Below are 16,981 nucleotides of genomic sequence, written 5' to 3'. Positions count from 1 at the left end.
CCGGAACAACCCTCTGAAGAGTAACCCAACCATTCCACTCCCCCATTTAACTTTCACAAAAGTTTGGGCGAGAAAATTCTAGCCATTCACAGAGAAAAAAATTCTTTACTTTTTCCAAAATGAATGTTCCCTTCTGTAGTGTCCCCTGGTTTGAGACTTCACTAGTGCTAGAAGATCTAGTCAACATCTACTCTGTCAAGCTCGTCAGAATCTTGTTTACATAAGATCATCCCACTTATCTATTCTTGATTGGTCAATCCTTTCGTCCTCGAAGCAGCTAAGTGAATCTTTTTTGAATGGTCTCCTTTATCAAATATGGGAGCTAACATTGTATACAGTACTCCAAGTGAGGACTCAGCAACAGCCAGTGTGGTTAACCAATCCTCAGTCCATTCTAATACATTACCCCGATCCCATCAGCTCCTAAATTGTGCAATTAACTTTTATGTAGCACCTTATCATTTGCATTTTTAAAATCCAAATACAGAACATCATTGGATTGCCCTTTATCAGCCCTGCTTGTTATCTCCTCAATGAACCGTCGCAAATTTGTCAAATATAGTTTCTCTTTCACAAAACCCAGTCGACCATGTTTAATGATAAGCTTTTCTAAATATCCTGCAATTTCTTACTTTAATATTCGACTCTCTAGATTCTTTCAGTAGATTTGCTAAGTATGATTCCCCTCTCTTAAATCCATGTGGACTCTGTCCAATCCTGTCACTGTTCAGTAAGAAACTTGACTGTACTCCAACATAGTTAGTAAATGTATCTGCATTTATTTTAAAAAATATATTACTTATAAATGCTGGACCCATGCAATATCAATGAATTCGTGACTCAGAAAAAACTGTTTTATTTTCTGTTAATTCCTTTTCGTACTGTGTTATGCAGACAGCAACAAGTGATCACTCTTAATTGTGAGTAACTTTGAAAATAATATATTTTAAAAATGACATCCCAAATGCTGCCTCATTATTGCGCAAGGAAGATTTTGCATTCAATAGTTTGCAGATAAAATTGAACAGCTTTTTGCTGCAATTTGGCCAGACTGCAGGTTACACCAAAGTATCAGTGCCTCACCTTTAGAAAGTTCCCAGATATCGCACAGCTGCAGTATTTTGTTTTGCACTCAGCTATATGTTGCTCTCACTTGTTTCTTGGTGAAAGATTACAAAATTAACTTGGATGAATGAAGTTATGATTTCTTTAACCAATGTTGGGAGAAAAAAAGAGTCAGTATTTCAAGTGCTGATAAAGTAAAATGAACTGATAAATCAGTAGAAAAGGGTTTAAGATGGATATGGAACAAATGCTGGCAAATGGGTGTAGATTAATTTTGGATATCTGGTCAGCATGGGCAAGTTGGACTGAAGGGTCTGATTTTGTGTTGTACAACTGTGACTTCATTCTCTCAATTATTCAAGAAGTTTAAAACTTCGAGGAGTAAAAGGAGAATTTATGCAGAGAATGCACTTGAAATGATGATTGAGGTATATCAAACTCACATTATTTCAGTACCTTTTCCTCTAGGTTCTTCAATGAACACACTTGTTTTGTTCTCTGAATAACTATGTATCATGTGATTTGTTTTGCTCAAAATATTTCGTTAGGATCTAGTGAACTATTAAGAAGTGTTCATTTTTAAAATTTAGGCTGCTTGATTATTAAAAGGTTAGCATTTTACTCCCACTGAATCATTGCTCTATAAAAGGTAACAAGCTTTTTATCTTTTCTGGACACTGAATATATGGAAGTCAATTCTGAAGGAAAAACTCCTTGTTGGTAATGTTCCCACATATGTAGAGTAATTGCTTCTGGTCACTCTTCAGGAAATAGAAGCTAGGAAATAAATGAGCTGGCCAAAGTTACCAACACCATTTGGATGGACTATGTTCATTGGGGAAACTTGCAGGATCTGTAGAAGAAACACGTGTTTCAGAGTGTATGCAATAAACCTGAACATTGTTATTTTTTCACACAGAGCTTATGTCCCGACTGGAGCAGCAGTGAAGCTCGTATTGTTTTATTTAAATTTCCGAGCTTGCCAAATTATTATTGGTAAATGCAGGTGACTTTATCCAAGCACACTTCACACTCCCCAGCCAGGAATTTGGTCCCAATTCTGTCAGTCCATCCATTCCTATGGATAAGAGGTATTTTAAATGTGAGCACTCTATTTAACTATTTGAATTGAATACTTCAGTGGTTAAGTCCTCTTGGATTCTGAATTTCAAATTACTCAATGTGATTTTTTTGTCCCCCATGAATTTGCCAAGCACTGGGCAGTTCTGGAATATTCCAAATATTTACAATAGATGCATTCACACTATTGAAGGCAACCTGGCATTCAGGTAGTCAACAACAATACATAAGTAAATTTATGATTTGCTTACTGTACACCAACAACACAAGCCAAGTACGATTGAAATCACAGATTGTCTGCCATGGATTCCCAAATCTAAACAGTGCATTCCAGATATGCTCACTATCACCATCTGGGAGCAGTCTCCCAAAATGCTCCCAGAATTTAGAAAGCACATACACTGCCCCCCAAAGCTAAATCTTCTGTCACAGGCTTCACTCTTATTGCATACAATGACATTTATTGTCCAGTTCTTTAAAATGACAAATGATTTTACAAACAATTTATAAAATTCTTTAAATCCTGAAGAAATGTGACGTCAGCCCTTTGTAGAAGTGAATGGAAAGTGTGATGTTTGCTTGACCTTTAGCTCTTTCTATCAGACTGAACTGAACCTTTAGCAAGATGTGGGATCTTTCTCACAAACTTTGTTTAAAAACGCAAAGATTATGCTCTGAGATTTAAATTTTCAATCAGTTTTAATAAAAATCCTTGCAAAAAAATTGAGAGTTTGACTTCAGCTCCTTTAAAGAGACATGCTCTTGGCCTTTAATTTTGTGACATGTGATCATTCTTTGGTAAAGATGGCTGTGTGTAACACTGCAGGATGTTGTACTGAAGTGCCTCATTGGGTGGAGGAGCTTTATTACTGGTGTAACTTGGCTAATTTTGAGATGGAATGTTACTGAGTTAAATCTTGTTTTTAAACTGAGGCGTGCTTGTGTAACTCAAGTGTGGAAACTATGCTCATGTTTGCAATGAACCTTTCACTTTTGCAGATTAGTATTTTCCGACCTGTTTTGTAAATAAAGTTCAATATAGAAAGCACAGAGCTGGAGAACCGCAGGTCCAGCAGCATCTCTGAGGGGGAAAAAAACATTCTAAGTTCAAAGTCTCATGACCTTTTGTCCGTTCAGATGAAGAGTCAGTGAACTTGAAATGTAACATTTTTTTCTCTTCACCGATGCCCTCAGAACTGCTAGGTTTCTCCAGCACTTTGATTCTGGGGTTTATGTCTCCAGTATCTGCAGTTTATTGTTTTGTTACAGATCTGATGATTTGACTTTGGGAGCAAGAGGCAGCAACTGTGATCAACTAGGGTAAAACTCCCCAACCATGGAATGGAGTTTTATACTTTGCAAAATACTACTGTAAATAAGAAATGCAATTAAGCTAAGTGCAAGATGACATATCACCTGCCTTGTCTCAAACTTGCTACTCATCTTTGAGGACTAATCTGTCAGAATTGTGTTTGCTCCCTTCCTTTGAGATCACAGTCCACAAATGTCCCAGTTCCAATTCCTGGGCCGGGCCCAGTTGCCACATTGCAGTGGGGTGGGGAGCTTTGTGTCAGCCTGAAGTTTTTGTTAAGAGAAAGATTGCAGGTTGAAGTTGACGGTTTCGACTAATATTGCATCAACAAACTTGGAGGAAATCCTTCTGAATGTATTGATTAACCGGACTGAGCCTGGTTACATGCAGCCCTGTTAGAAGTGCTGTAATATTCTCAGTTAATAATCACACGATACCAGGTTATAGTCCAACAGGTTTAATTAGAAGCACACTAGATTTCGGAGCACCGCTCCTTCATCAGGTGATTCTAAGGCACGGAATTTATAGCAAAAATTTAGCGTGATGTAACTGAAATTATCCATTGAAAAATATCTTGATTGTCTGTTGAGTCTTTCATCTGTTCGAATACCATGATAGTTTCACTTCTTTCATGTGTCAATCACAAAACCTTTTTTTAAAAGTTGCATTCCTGACAGTGGCCCATCAAATCACTCATTGTATTAATCACTGCACAGTCTCAACAAAGGAATGAAACTGGATGGACCACATTACATCTACCAATGCATTGGAAAACACAACACAATCAGCCCTCTTCATCCTGCAACTTCTGTCTCACTGTGGGCCAAAACAGCAGCAGAACTGTACTCCAGCCCAATCGTAAAAATCTCATGGCCTGGTATATTCCCCATTCAACCATTAACATCAAGCCAGGGGATCAACCCTAGTTCAATGGAGAGTTGCACAGGGTATGCCAGGAGCAATACCAGGCATACCTAAAAATGTAGTGCCAACCTGGTGAAGCTACCCAACCTGCATGCCAAACAGCACAAACAACACCAAATAGAACTATGTGATCCAACAACCAATGGATAAGATCTGAGCTCTGCAGTTCTGCCACACCTAGTCAGGAATGGTGATGGACAATTAAACAACTCACTGCAGGAAGCATCACAGATATCCCCACCCTTACTGATGGAGGGGTCTCACACACCCATGCAACAGACAAGACAACAGCATTTGCAGCAATCTTCAGCCAGCAGTGCCAAGTGGATGAGCCTTCTCCATTGGTCCCTGACATCACAGACATGAATCAACTTGGTTGAAAACTTATTTCAAATCAGATCAAGAAATGGAGAAGTAGTGTAAAGGCTGTCGGCCCTACCATCATTGTGGCAATAAGACTGATGGCTGTGCTCCAGAAATTGCTGCCCACCAAGACAAGTCCAGCACTGGCACCGACTGACATTGTGGAACATTTCCCAGGGATGTTCAACACAAAAACGCAGGACAGAACCAACCCAGCCAATTTCCCTCCATCAGTCGACACTCGCTCAGCAGTGAAGTGATGGAAGGTGTCATCAACAGTGCTGTCAAGCAGCTGCTCAGCAATAACCTTCTGTGACACCCAGTTTGGGTTCTGCCAGGACCACTCAGTTCCTGATCTTGTTACAGACTTGATTCACAAACTGACAAACAGCTGTATTCCAGAGGTGAAGGGAGGGTGACAGCGCAGTCCCACTCCAAGACCACTATTTCGACTTCAGTGATATCACCTGACCTCACCACAGTCTAGGCTCATTTACTGAAACTCTCATTCCTATCTTTTGTTAACTCTAGATTTCAATATTTAAACCCACTCCTGGCCAGCATCCTGCAATCACCCTCCCTATAATTTTCAGAATATTGAAAACTCTACCGCCCAAGTGCTCACTTGTACCAGAACTTGCTGATCCATCAAAAGGCTCCCATTTACAAGCAACAACAATTTACTTTCACACCCTTGACTTAATTCCTGTCTGTAATCATTCCTATCTTTCTGCACCACAGACCCTTTCATATCTCAATAACTCATTTTAGTTTGGACTCCCAATGATGTGTTTATCTTTGAGTTCAGCTGTGTGACTGTTTCTATAGATTCCAAGGCAACATGGTCAGGAATTCCCACCCTCTAAGATCTGCTTTCTTCCTTTAAGGCATTCCTGAAAAATTGCTTATTTGGCAATGGGTTTGGTCACCGGACATAATATTCTCCAGCTGTGGCCTTATGTCAAAAGTTCCCAATATTTTTGTGAAATTAAAAACATGTTGATTTTTACAGACTTCTCACTATCGCTGAGTGAATAATCTGTAATGTCTCTTACCCAACCACGTTGTGGGAGCACCTTCACCATTCAAACTGCAGCTGTACAAGGAAGTCAAACATCACGCTCTCCACAGGCAACAGAGCTCTGGCAATGATCACTGGTATCTGTGGAAGGAGAAATACACATGATGTTTCAGGGAGTGCAATATGAATTACAGGGAATGAAAATGGTGCAGAATTTGACTGTCAGAAATGGAAGAAAAATCCACTCACTATTGGAAAAAAGAATTCTTGACTGTCAAAAATATTGTGGAAAAAAATAACCTGATAATGGAACAGGATACTGTCAGGAGTCGGGCAGCAGTGGACAATCCATTTACAAAAAGGTCTGTGAACGTAGTAGTAAAATACTAAACAAGGCAAAAATACACTCATGTGAGACTGAGGAAGCTAGATAACAAACAAGTGGACATCAAGGAGCCAAGAGGTGAATCAGGGCAGTGTTCACTTTTATGATCCCACAGTCAGAGATGTCTAGCACCGAAACAGACTCTTCAGTCCAACCCATTTATGCAAACCAGATATTCTAACCTAAACTATTCCCATTTGCCAGCACTTGACCGACATCCCTCTGAACCCTTCCTATTCAAATGCCTTTTAAATGTTACAATTTTGGTTGCCCTTTTGGCTCCTTTTGAATTTTCCCATCTCACCCTAAACCTATATCCTCTAGTTCTGGGCTCCACCTCCCCAGGGTAAACACCTTGTCTATTTATGCGATCCATGCCCCTCCTGATTTTATAAACCTCTTCAACATCACACCTCAGCCTGTGACACTCCAGGGAAAATGGCCCCAGCCTATTATGCCTCTCCCTGCAACTCAAATCCTCCAACCCTGGCAACATCCTTAAAAAAAAAATCAATTCGCAAACTTTCCATGTTTCAGTGCCTCATTCTGATAAGAGGGAGACCAGAATTGCACACAATATTCCAAAAGTGGCCGAACCAATGTCCTGTACAGCTCCTTTACTCAATGCTCTGACCAACGAAGGGAAGAATCCCAGATAATTTCTTCACTATCCTATCTACCTGTGACTCTACTTTAAAGGAACTACGAACATGCACTCCAAGGTCTCTTTGTTCAGCAAGACTCTCCAAGACCTGACAATTCAGTGGGAGTCCTGCTCTGATTTGCTTTACTAAAATGCAGCACCTCACATTTACCTAAATTAAACCCTATCTGCAACTCCGCAGCCCATTGGCCCATCTGATCAATATCCCATTGTATTCTGAGACAACCTTTATCACTGTCCACAATACCTCCAATTTTGGTGTCATCTGCAAACTTACGAACAGTACCGGCTCTATTCACATCCAAATCATTTAAATGGATGAAGAAACAAATCCAAGAAAACAAAACATCCATTTCTCTGGGTTTGAATGTGGTCTGTGTAAATCCTGCCCTCTGAATCTCGACCAGGGAGGGCTGCACATACATAACTCTGAACCTTGCCCCCAACAAAGCTGGCGGCCGCGCACGTGTCCAGTGAATCTTTGCCCCGAATAAAGATGGCGGCAATCACACGATGAGGTTATTTTCCAGTTTACTGCAAAACGGGACTGTAAGTTTCAAATTTGTATTTTCTGATGTGCACCAAATATTTGTAAAACCTCTCAGCCCATACCAACACCATTTCCGTCCAACATCCTGCTGTTTATTTCTTTCCTTACCAACAGCTCTCCATCCACACATCCCGCACATCCGCGCCCACCGCAAGGATGATCACGTGGTATAGTCTAGTCCCGTCCCTCATTTACTCTGATTGGCCCCGCCAGGTCCTCCAGCGGTGCCCCTGCCTTTCCATTGGTCTTCCGCTGACATCAACCACCAGGGGCCCATTGTTGCCTGGAGCATGCGCACTGCTTCGTGGCTTTTGTTGCTGTTTATTAGTTACAAGAGTGAGACACAAAGTTAAAAATCACACAACCATCTGATGAAGAAGCTGCAAAGCGAGTGCTTCCAAATAAACCTGTTGGACTATAACCTGGTGTTCTGTGAATTTTAATTTTGTCCATCTTAATCCATCACTAGCACCTGAAAGTCAAGAGTGAGGGAGGAATGCAAAATATAACAACAAAAGAACTAGGAACAGGAGAAGGCCGTCCGGCCCTTTGAGCTTGCTCTGCCATTCATTAAGATCATGGCTGATCATTTTGTGGACGCAGAACCATTTACCAACGTTCTCACCATATCCCTTAATTAATTAATTAATTAATTCTTTTTTTAAAAAAAAGCTACCTTAGCTTTAAAAACGTTTACTGAACTAGCATCAACAATTTCCTTGGCAATGAATTCCACAGAGGTCAAGAAGTTCTTCTCAATTCAGTCCTAAATTTGCTGCCTCTAGTCTTATGGTGATGCCCTCTTGTCCTAGCTTCACCTGCCAGTGGAAACATTCTCTCTACTTCTGTTTTATCCATTCCATTCATTATTTTATATGTTTCCCATTCTTCTGAATTCCAATCAAAATAATCCCAATCTACTCAGTCTCTGTTAAGCTAACCCCCTCAACTCCGGAATCAACCTAGTTAACCTCCTCTGCACCCCCTCTAGTGCCAGTACATCCTTGAGCAAGTAAGGAGACAAAAACTGCATGCAGTACTCCAGGTGTGGCCTCACCAGCACCCAATACTGCTGGCGGCTGCGCACGTGTCCAGTGAATCTTTGCCCCGAATAAAGATGGCGGCGATCATACGATGAGGTTATTTTCCAGTTTACTGCAAAAACGGGACTGTAAGTTTCAAATTTGTACTTTCCGATGTACACCAAATGTTTGTAAAACCTCTCAGCCCATACCAACACCATTTCCGTCCAACGTCCTGCTGTTTGTTTCTTTTCTTACCAACAGCTCTCCATCCACACATCCCGCATATCCGCGCCAACAGTGAGGGTGATCACGTGGTATAGTCTAGTCCTGTCCCTCATTTACTCTGATTGGTCGGAGGACCAAATGCCCCGCCAGGTCCTCCAGCTCTGCCCCTGCCTTTCCATTAGTCTTCTGCTGACATCAACTACCAGGGGCCCATTGTTGCCTGGAGCATGCGCACTGCTTCATGGCTTTTGTTGCTGTTTATCAGTTACAAGAGTGAGACACAAAGTTAAAAATCACACTACCACTTGATGAAGAAGCTGCAAAGCTAGTCCTTCCAAATAAACCTGTTGGACTATAAGCTGGTGTTCTGTGAATTTTAATTTTGTCCATCCTAATCTAACACCAGCACCTGATAGTCAAGAGTGTGGGAGGAATGCAAAATGTAACAACAAAAGAACTAGGAACAGGAGAAGGCCGTCCTGCCCTTTGAGCTTGCTCTGCCATTCATTAAGATCATGGCTGATCATTTCGTGGACGCAGAAACATTTACCAACGTTCTCACCGTGTCCATTAATTAATTAGTTATTTCTTTTAAAATAAGTTACCTTAGCTTTAAAAATGTTTACTGAACTAGCATCAACGACTTCCCTGGGCAATGAATTCCATCGAGGTCAAGAAGCCCCTTCTCAATTCAGTCCGAAATTTGCTGCCTCTAATCTTGAGGTGATGCTCTCTTGTCCTGGCTTCGTCTGCCAGTGGTAACATTCTCTCTACTTCTATTTTATCCATTCCATTCATTATTTTATATGTTTCCCATTCTTCTGATTTCCAAAGAATATAATCCCAATCTACTCAGTCTCTGTTAAGACAACCCCCTCAATTCCGGAATCAACCTAGTTAACCTCCTCTGCACCCCCTCTAGTGCTGGTACATCCTTGAGCAAGTAAGGAGACAGAAACTGCATGCAATACTCCAGGTGTGGCCTCACCAGCACCCAATACAGCTGGAACACAACCTCTGCTTTTAAACACAATCCCTTCAGCAATGAAGGTCAAAATTCCATTTGCTTTCTGAATTGATTGTTGTACCTGGTGACCAACCTTCATGCAGAAGGTTACTGAGGTGCCCCTGCATAGCAAATGTTGCAACTTTTTAAACATCAAGTAATAATCTCTTTTTTAATGTTACTCCAACCAAACAGTAGGACTTTACATTTATGAACATTCTATTCCAAATGCCAGACCATTGCCCACTCACCCAATGTATTTAGGTTCCTCTGCAAAGTTTCACAGTCCTCCACACACTTTGTTCTGTTACTCATCTTAGTGTCATATGCAAACTTTGACACCCGACATGTGGTCCCCAACTCCAAATCATCTGTATCAATTCTAAATAATCGCAGACCCAAAACTGATCCATGAGGCACACTGTCAGTCACTGATTGCCAGCCGGAATAGTACTCATTTATCCCCACACTTTGCTTCCTGTTAGTCAACCGGTCTTCTATCCATGCTAATACTCTCCTCCTAACACCATGCACCTTTATATTATGCAACAGCCTCTTGCACAGCACCTTGTTGAAGGCCTTTTGGAAATCCGGGTACACCGCATCCACAGGGTCCCCGTTGTCCACCTCGTTCGAAATGTCTTCATAGAATTCCAAAAGATTTGTGAATCCTGACCTGCCCTACATGAACCCATGCTCTGTCTGTCCAATGGGACAATTTCTATTAAGATTCCCTGCTATTTCTTCCTTGACGATAGACCCAAGCATCTTTCCCACTACAGAGAATAAGCTAACTTGTGTATAATTCCCCACCTTTTGTCCACCTCCTTTTTAAAAACATGGCATCACTTTTGCTGCTTTCCAATCTGCTGGGACTGCCACAGAGTCCAGTGAATTTTGGAAAATTACTGCCAGTGCATTTGCTATTTCTCCTGGCATATCCTTTAGTACCCTGGGATGCATTCCATCAGGGTCAGAAGACTTTTCTGTCATTAGCTCAATTAACTCCAACAGTCCAACACGAGCTGTTCCGTAATAATGACAGTTTCCAAATCCTCACCTATCTTTGTCTCTTTGCTAATTATTGGCAAGGTATTAGTTTCCTCCACTGTGATATCCCATAATTAAATGTTCCTTCTCATTTTCCAAAGGACCAACATTTACTTTAGCCACTCTTTTCTCATTCAATATAAAATTTTGTTTTCTGTCTTTGTAGTCTGTACTAGTTTATTTTTCTCATGTTCCATCTTACTTTTCTTTATAGCTCTTCTATGGCTTTCTGTTGACCTTTATAGTTTTCCCAGTTCTAGTTTCAGGCTGTTTTTGGCCACTTTGCATGCCTTCTCTTTCAATTTGATTGCTTTCCGTAGATACCCATCGCAGAGTATGCCTTTTCTTACAGTCCTTCCTTTTCACTGAAATATATCATTGCTGAGCACTTTGTAAAGTGCCTCTGAAAATCTTCCACTGCTCATCAACTGTCCCACCATAAAATCTTTGTTTCCAGTCTCCTGTATCCAGGTTCTCCCTTATTCTATTGTAGTTCCCTGTTTTGAAGCACAGGACCCAGGTATTAGATTTTATCTTCACACTCTCCATATGTATTCTAAATTCAACCGTACAGTGATCACTTCTTTCAAGAGGATCCCTAACTCTGAGGTCATTAATTATTCCTGTCTCATTGCACAGGGCCAGATGCTGGATAGATTGCTCCCTTGTCAGTTCCATTTCATACTGTTCAAGAAAACTATCATGGATACACTTAATAAACTCAAGGCTACCCTGACTGAGCTGGTTCGACCAAACTACATGTGGATTACAATCACCCATGATAATAACCATACCATTTTTACAGGCAATAGTTATTTCTTTGTTTATTGCCCATCCCAATGTGATGTTATTATTTGGTGGCCTGCACACTACACCTGTCAGTGACTTTCTTGTCGGAATTTGGAATGCATCATTCCTGTTTCTCCTACTGTACAGCAATAACAACAACTACTTGCATTGTATGGAATCTTTTACAATGGCAAATCTCCTGAGGTGCTTCATGGATGATCAAAACGTTGATTAAAGAGAATGATTTTAAAATACATCTTAAAGGAGGATAGAGAAGTTTAGAGAGGGTATTCCACAGACTTCTGCCCTTGACAGCACCATTCGTGGAGTGATGCAGGTGGGGTGGGTTGGAAAGGGAACGTGCAAAGGGGAAATGGAGGAGCACAGGCAGTGCATAAAGTCTTAAGGACAGAGGAGGTTCCAGACTGAGTCTGTCTGTCACAGAGTATGGCTGCCTCATGGAGTTTGAAGCTCTGCAATGGGTCCATGCATGTCACATTAGTCGAGGAGAGTATAACGGTGGCTGAGAGAACTTTTGATGAGGACGAGTCTCCTGAGGTAGTGTGGGCTGAGGTTAGAAACAGAAGAGGAGAGGTCACACTCCTTGGAGTTTTTTTTATAGGCCTCCACAGAGTTCCAGGGAGGTGGAAGAGAGGATTAGCAAAATTATTCTGGATAGGAGTGAAAGTAACAGGGTGGTCATTATGGGGGACTTTAACTTCCCCAAAATTGACTGGAAATGCTATAACTAATACGTTGGATGGATCAGTTTTATCCAATGTGTACAGGATGGTTTCCTGACACAGTATGTTGAAGGGCCGACAAGAGGGGAGACCACATTGGATCTGGTCCTTGGTAATGAACCAGACTAGGTGTTTGATTTAGTTGTAGGTGAGCACTTTGGAGTGTGACCATAATTCAGTTAAGTTTAGTTTAGCAAGGGAAAGGAATAAGTACATGCCACAGGTCAAGAGTTATTGATGGGCAAGGGCAATTATAATGCTATTAGGTAAGAATTAGATGCACAGAATGGGGAAGCAAAATGCAGGGTATGCAGACAATGGAAATGTGGAGCTGGTTTAAGGAACAGATATTGCGTGTCCTTGATAGGTATGTCCCTGTCAGGCAGGGAGGAAGTGATAAGGTAAAGGAACCTTGGTTTATTGTGGAAACTGCATCTCTTGTTATGAAGAAGAAGGAGGTTTAGGTGTTGATGAGGCAAGATGGTTCAGATGAGGAGATGGAGAATTAAGATCAGCTAAGAAGGATTTAAAGAGAGAGTTAAAAAGAGCAAAGAGAGGACACGAGCAGTCTTTAACAAATAGAATAAAAGAGAACCCTAAAGCTTTCTATAGGTATGTGAGGAATAAAAAGATGATTAGGGTAGGAATAGGGCCAATCCCAGACAGAAAGGGAAGATGAGTGTTGACCCTGTGGAGATCGGAGAGATGCTAAATGAACATTTCTCATCAGTTTTCACTCAGGAAAAGGAGAATATTGTGGAGGAGGAGAATGAAGTATGAGATATTAGACTAGAAATTATCAAGGTTAGTTACGAACACGTGTTATCAATGCTGGAAGGAGTGAAAATACACAAGTCCCCTGGGCTGGATGGGATTTATCCGAGGATTCTCTGGGTAGCTAGGTAGAAGGTAGAATAGACTTTGGCTTGGATATTTTAGATGCCATTGTCTGCAGATTTGGTACCAGAGCACTGGAAGATTGCAAATGTTGTGCCCTTGTTCAAGAAGGGCAGTAGAGAGCCTTACTTCTGTTGTAGGAAATGTTTAGGAAAGGATTATAAGAGATAAGATTTATAATCATCTGGCAAACATCAATTTGATTTCAGATAGTCAACTTGGCATTGTCAAGGGCAGGTCATGTCTCACAAACCTCATTGAGTTTTTTGAGAAGGTCACCAAGCATGTAGATGAGGGTAGGCCATTTGACATGGTATACATGGACAAAAATAAAGCCTTTGACAAGGTTCCACATGGTAGGCTGTTGGAAAAAATGCAGAGGCATAGAATTGAGGGTGATTTAGCAGTTTTGATTAGAAACTTGCTTTCTGAAAGAAGGCAGCGAGTGGTGGTTGATGTAAAATATTCAGCCTGGATTCCAGTTACTAGTCACGTGCCACCAGGATCTGTTTTGGAACCACTGCAGGTTTAGGTGAATGGATTAGGAAATTTTCAGACGACACTAAAGTCAGTGTAGTAGTGGACAGTGTGGAAGAATGTTACAGGTTGCAAGGGGACTTGGATAAACTGCAGAATTGGGCTGAGAGGTGGCAAATAGAGTTCAATGCAACTAAATGTGAGGTGATGCACTTTAAGAAGAATAACAGGAAGGCTGAATACTGGGTCAATGGAAAAATTCTTGGTAGTGTGGTGTGCAGAGGGATCTTTGAGTCCATGTACATAGATCCCTGAAAGTTGCCACCCAGGTTGATAGTGCTGTGAAGAAGGCAAATGGTGTGTTAGGTTTCATTCGTGGAGGGATTGAGTTCCGAAGTTGAAATACCATACTGCAACTCTACAAAACACTGGTGCAGTCACATTTGGAATATTGTGTTCAATATTCCTCTAGCTTATCTCTCCATGCTTCAGGCTCTCTGCCTTTATACCTGATGAAGGGCTTTTGCCCGAAACGTCGATTTTACTGCTCCTCGGATGCTGCCTGAACTGCGGTGCTCTTCCAGCACCTCTAAACCAGAATCTGTACCCCACCACATCACTTTGCCCCACAATCGTGGTATCTGGTTGTACAGAAGGAGGAGTGGCACAATCTGTACTGAGATGCACTGGGGCCCTGAAACACATGGTAAAGACTAAAATCACCAGAGCATTGAGAGCCTAACCACATCGTTTGCATGTTCGATTGTTTTTATTCTGTTCCTGCCTTCCCTTGTTTTTTCTTAATCAAGTTGTTGTTACACACACCTGCACAAGCTGTGAAATGAACTCAGCCCTCTCGATCCAAGATTCAGGATATTTTCACCACATCACAAGGCATCGACTCTAACCTTCCCTGTCCCTTAGGCTACTGAGTCGCGCCTGAATCAACTCCGCAATTGGGAGGAAGGGGCGGAACAGGAGGACCGAGCAGCTACCGGTCGTCTCACCAGAGTGAGTGAGGAGCGGGGCCAAAGCATTCTCGGGAGTGAACGCTTCAGGATTGGTCAGAAAGCAAACTATTTTGCGGGATTGATCATTCTCACTACATAGTGGAGCATTAAACCTCTCTCATGAATCAATGTGAGATTTTTACAAAATAGTTGAGATGTAAATCTGATAACGTACATTAGGGAGACTTAAACAATCCTTGGATAAACACATGGGTGATTTTGCAAAAGTTTAGGGGGACGAGCTGAGAATAATTCACAGGTCGGCGTGAATAATTCACAGGTCGGTTTACACAATGCGAGTAAGAAACTTATTTTCAAACTCCCAGAACGATTGGTAATTTACATACCTGGCTAGTATGGTTAAGTTGGACCGAACAATCTATTTGCATACTAATGATCTCGATGACTATAACTCGACAGAGCAATTGTTAATGACTCATATTTTACCCATGATCCTGTGTAGATATGAATATTGTCTATAAACTCACCGATAATCTCAGACGCACGCGCGGTTTGGTTTCTACGTGGAGCATGCGCAGTGTCACATTGATCAGGACACAGAGAGAGACATGGAGCTGCTTTCTCCGGCAGCGGCTGCGATCGTCTTCAGAGAGCGGCGCACAGAGTCGGTGTGAGGGAGCCTCGCTGGGAGAAAGGAGCGGAGAGAATTCACAATTCCCGAATAAAGGTTAATAAAAACTCGAAAAAGACCCTCCAGGCCCGGGTAAGGAGGTGGCGGTCTCAGATCAGGGAAACGGCCCAGGGTTACAGCCGCCATTTGTTTGAGGGAAGAGGGAGCGCGGGCCTGAGGGCCGCCATCTTGAGAAGGTCAAGGGGCAGGAGGGCGGGGTTATCGGGGTCTGTAGAACAATCCGAGGAAAGGGAAACCCCATTGTTATTGATTAATTCCACGAACACAGCTTCACTGGGCGATCCTGCAGGAATATCCTCTCTCAGTCCTGCTGGGATGTTTCACCCAATCAGAACCAGCAGCTCTCTTCCTCTCTCAGCTCCCCTTCTGTCCTTCCTGCAGCATCTGTCCCCTGGAACATTGAGCTGCCTGTCCTGTCCCTCCCTCAGCTGTTGTTTCTGTAATACCTGGGATATCCCAGTCCCACCTTCGATTACTTCACTAAAGACAGGAATGCACCCAATGGATTTTTCTTAACATCAGCAATTGTTTAATACTCACTTACAGGTTTTTAATTACATTGTGTTTGAAGCATTTACTTCACATTCAATCATTTGCAATGGTGGGATTTGAACCTGTGTCCAGAGAACACTTGCTGAGTTTCTGGATAAATTGTCACACAATAATGCCTCTAGGCCAAGACTTCGCCTGCTTACAGTTTGTATATCCCAGTGCAACATGAATCAAAACTCTTTCTTCCAGCACAATTGTTTGACCCGGCACTCTGATGATGTGACTCGGTACCTCTCCATGTGGTATCCCTCACTGTGTGGGTCTAATTGCTGCCTCTGTCAGTGTCTCTCACTCTTGAAGCTACTCCAGATCATGAGCCAACAGAATTCTCCACTCCAGAGAGATGAGGCAGCACAGGTCAGGAATGGAGACTGGGAATTTCCAGATCTCTGTGGGCTCAGTGCCATTCGACATGTGTAACCCTCAAAGCATTCGTCTAATTGCCCATTCTGCCTATTTCTGTGTCTTCTACAGGTACTCATGGAGTTCCAGACTCAATAGACTTGTCAACTGCTGGTTGGGATAATGGTTGGACAGCCAGAAAGACAAGGTCAGGGAGGTCGGGAGTCTTCAATAAATCCTGCTGCCAGGTAAGATCATTCCAGTGCACAGAGCAGAAAGTAATAAGGGGAATCCAAACATCAGCTAACAAGACATGACATAGAGAAAGTGCTGGAGGGGGAGCACAGTACAGACACACCCCAGGCTCAATCACCACGCCTGCTGCAAGTTTTGTTGTAATGAGACAGCATCGGGAGTTCCCAGTTATCAGTCCAGGCCTGTGCTTTCTTAGGGAGCATCAGAACAACTGAGGGGAAAGCAGGCCTCCCACGAGAGGGTGGTAATGCTGCCTGGGATCTTTCTGTTCCCTATTCCCTCTCCAACACTGTATCTATGGCTTGTATTGAGGACCAGTGTCTTCAGTCATTCTAACTCCTATAACAGTTCTTATCTCTGTCATCTCCTCCCCCTCACCAATTATTTCACATATTTGTAACCTCCAGTCCCGATGACCATCCGTATCGCTGTAACTTGCTTCAGTCTCTACAACATGCCTTGTCTCGATAGTCTCCTCCTCCAATAACTGGAGACATCGGGTCGGTTTCTGTGCGGCATGACTCTTCGGCCGAGGTTTCCTGAATGGAATGAGGCAGAATTGCCTCTGTTTGGCTCATATCCCTTCAAACCTTC

At 42.2% G+C, this 16,981-nt stretch overlaps 1 protein-coding gene across 3 annotated transcripts in view; it reads left to right on the top strand.

Moving 5' to 3' along the window:
- The first annotated feature begins 15,230 nt into the window (after window positions 1-15,230).
- LOC140471545 (uncharacterized) overlaps window positions 15,231-16,981 on the top strand; it is a 49,768-nt gene continuing 48,017 nt past the window's right edge. For all 3 annotated transcript variants that reach the window (XM_072567429.1, XM_072567431.1, XM_072567428.1), the window contains exons 1-2: window positions 15,231-15,310; window positions 16,265-16,380. The gene's annotated coding sequence lies outside the window, so the exon portion shown is untranslated. The remainder of the gene's footprint in view (window positions 15,311-16,264; window positions 16,381-16,981) is intronic.

Source organism: Chiloscyllium punctatum, unplaced genomic scaffold (assembly GCF_047496795.1).
Source record: "Chiloscyllium punctatum isolate Juve2018m unplaced genomic scaffold, sChiPun1.3 scaffold_105, whole genome shotgun sequence".
NCBI classification, from domain to species: Eukaryota; Metazoa; Chordata; class Chondrichthyes; order Orectolobiformes; family Hemiscylliidae; genus Chiloscyllium; species Chiloscyllium punctatum.
This window is presented reverse-complemented; position numbering and strand designations above follow the sequence as displayed.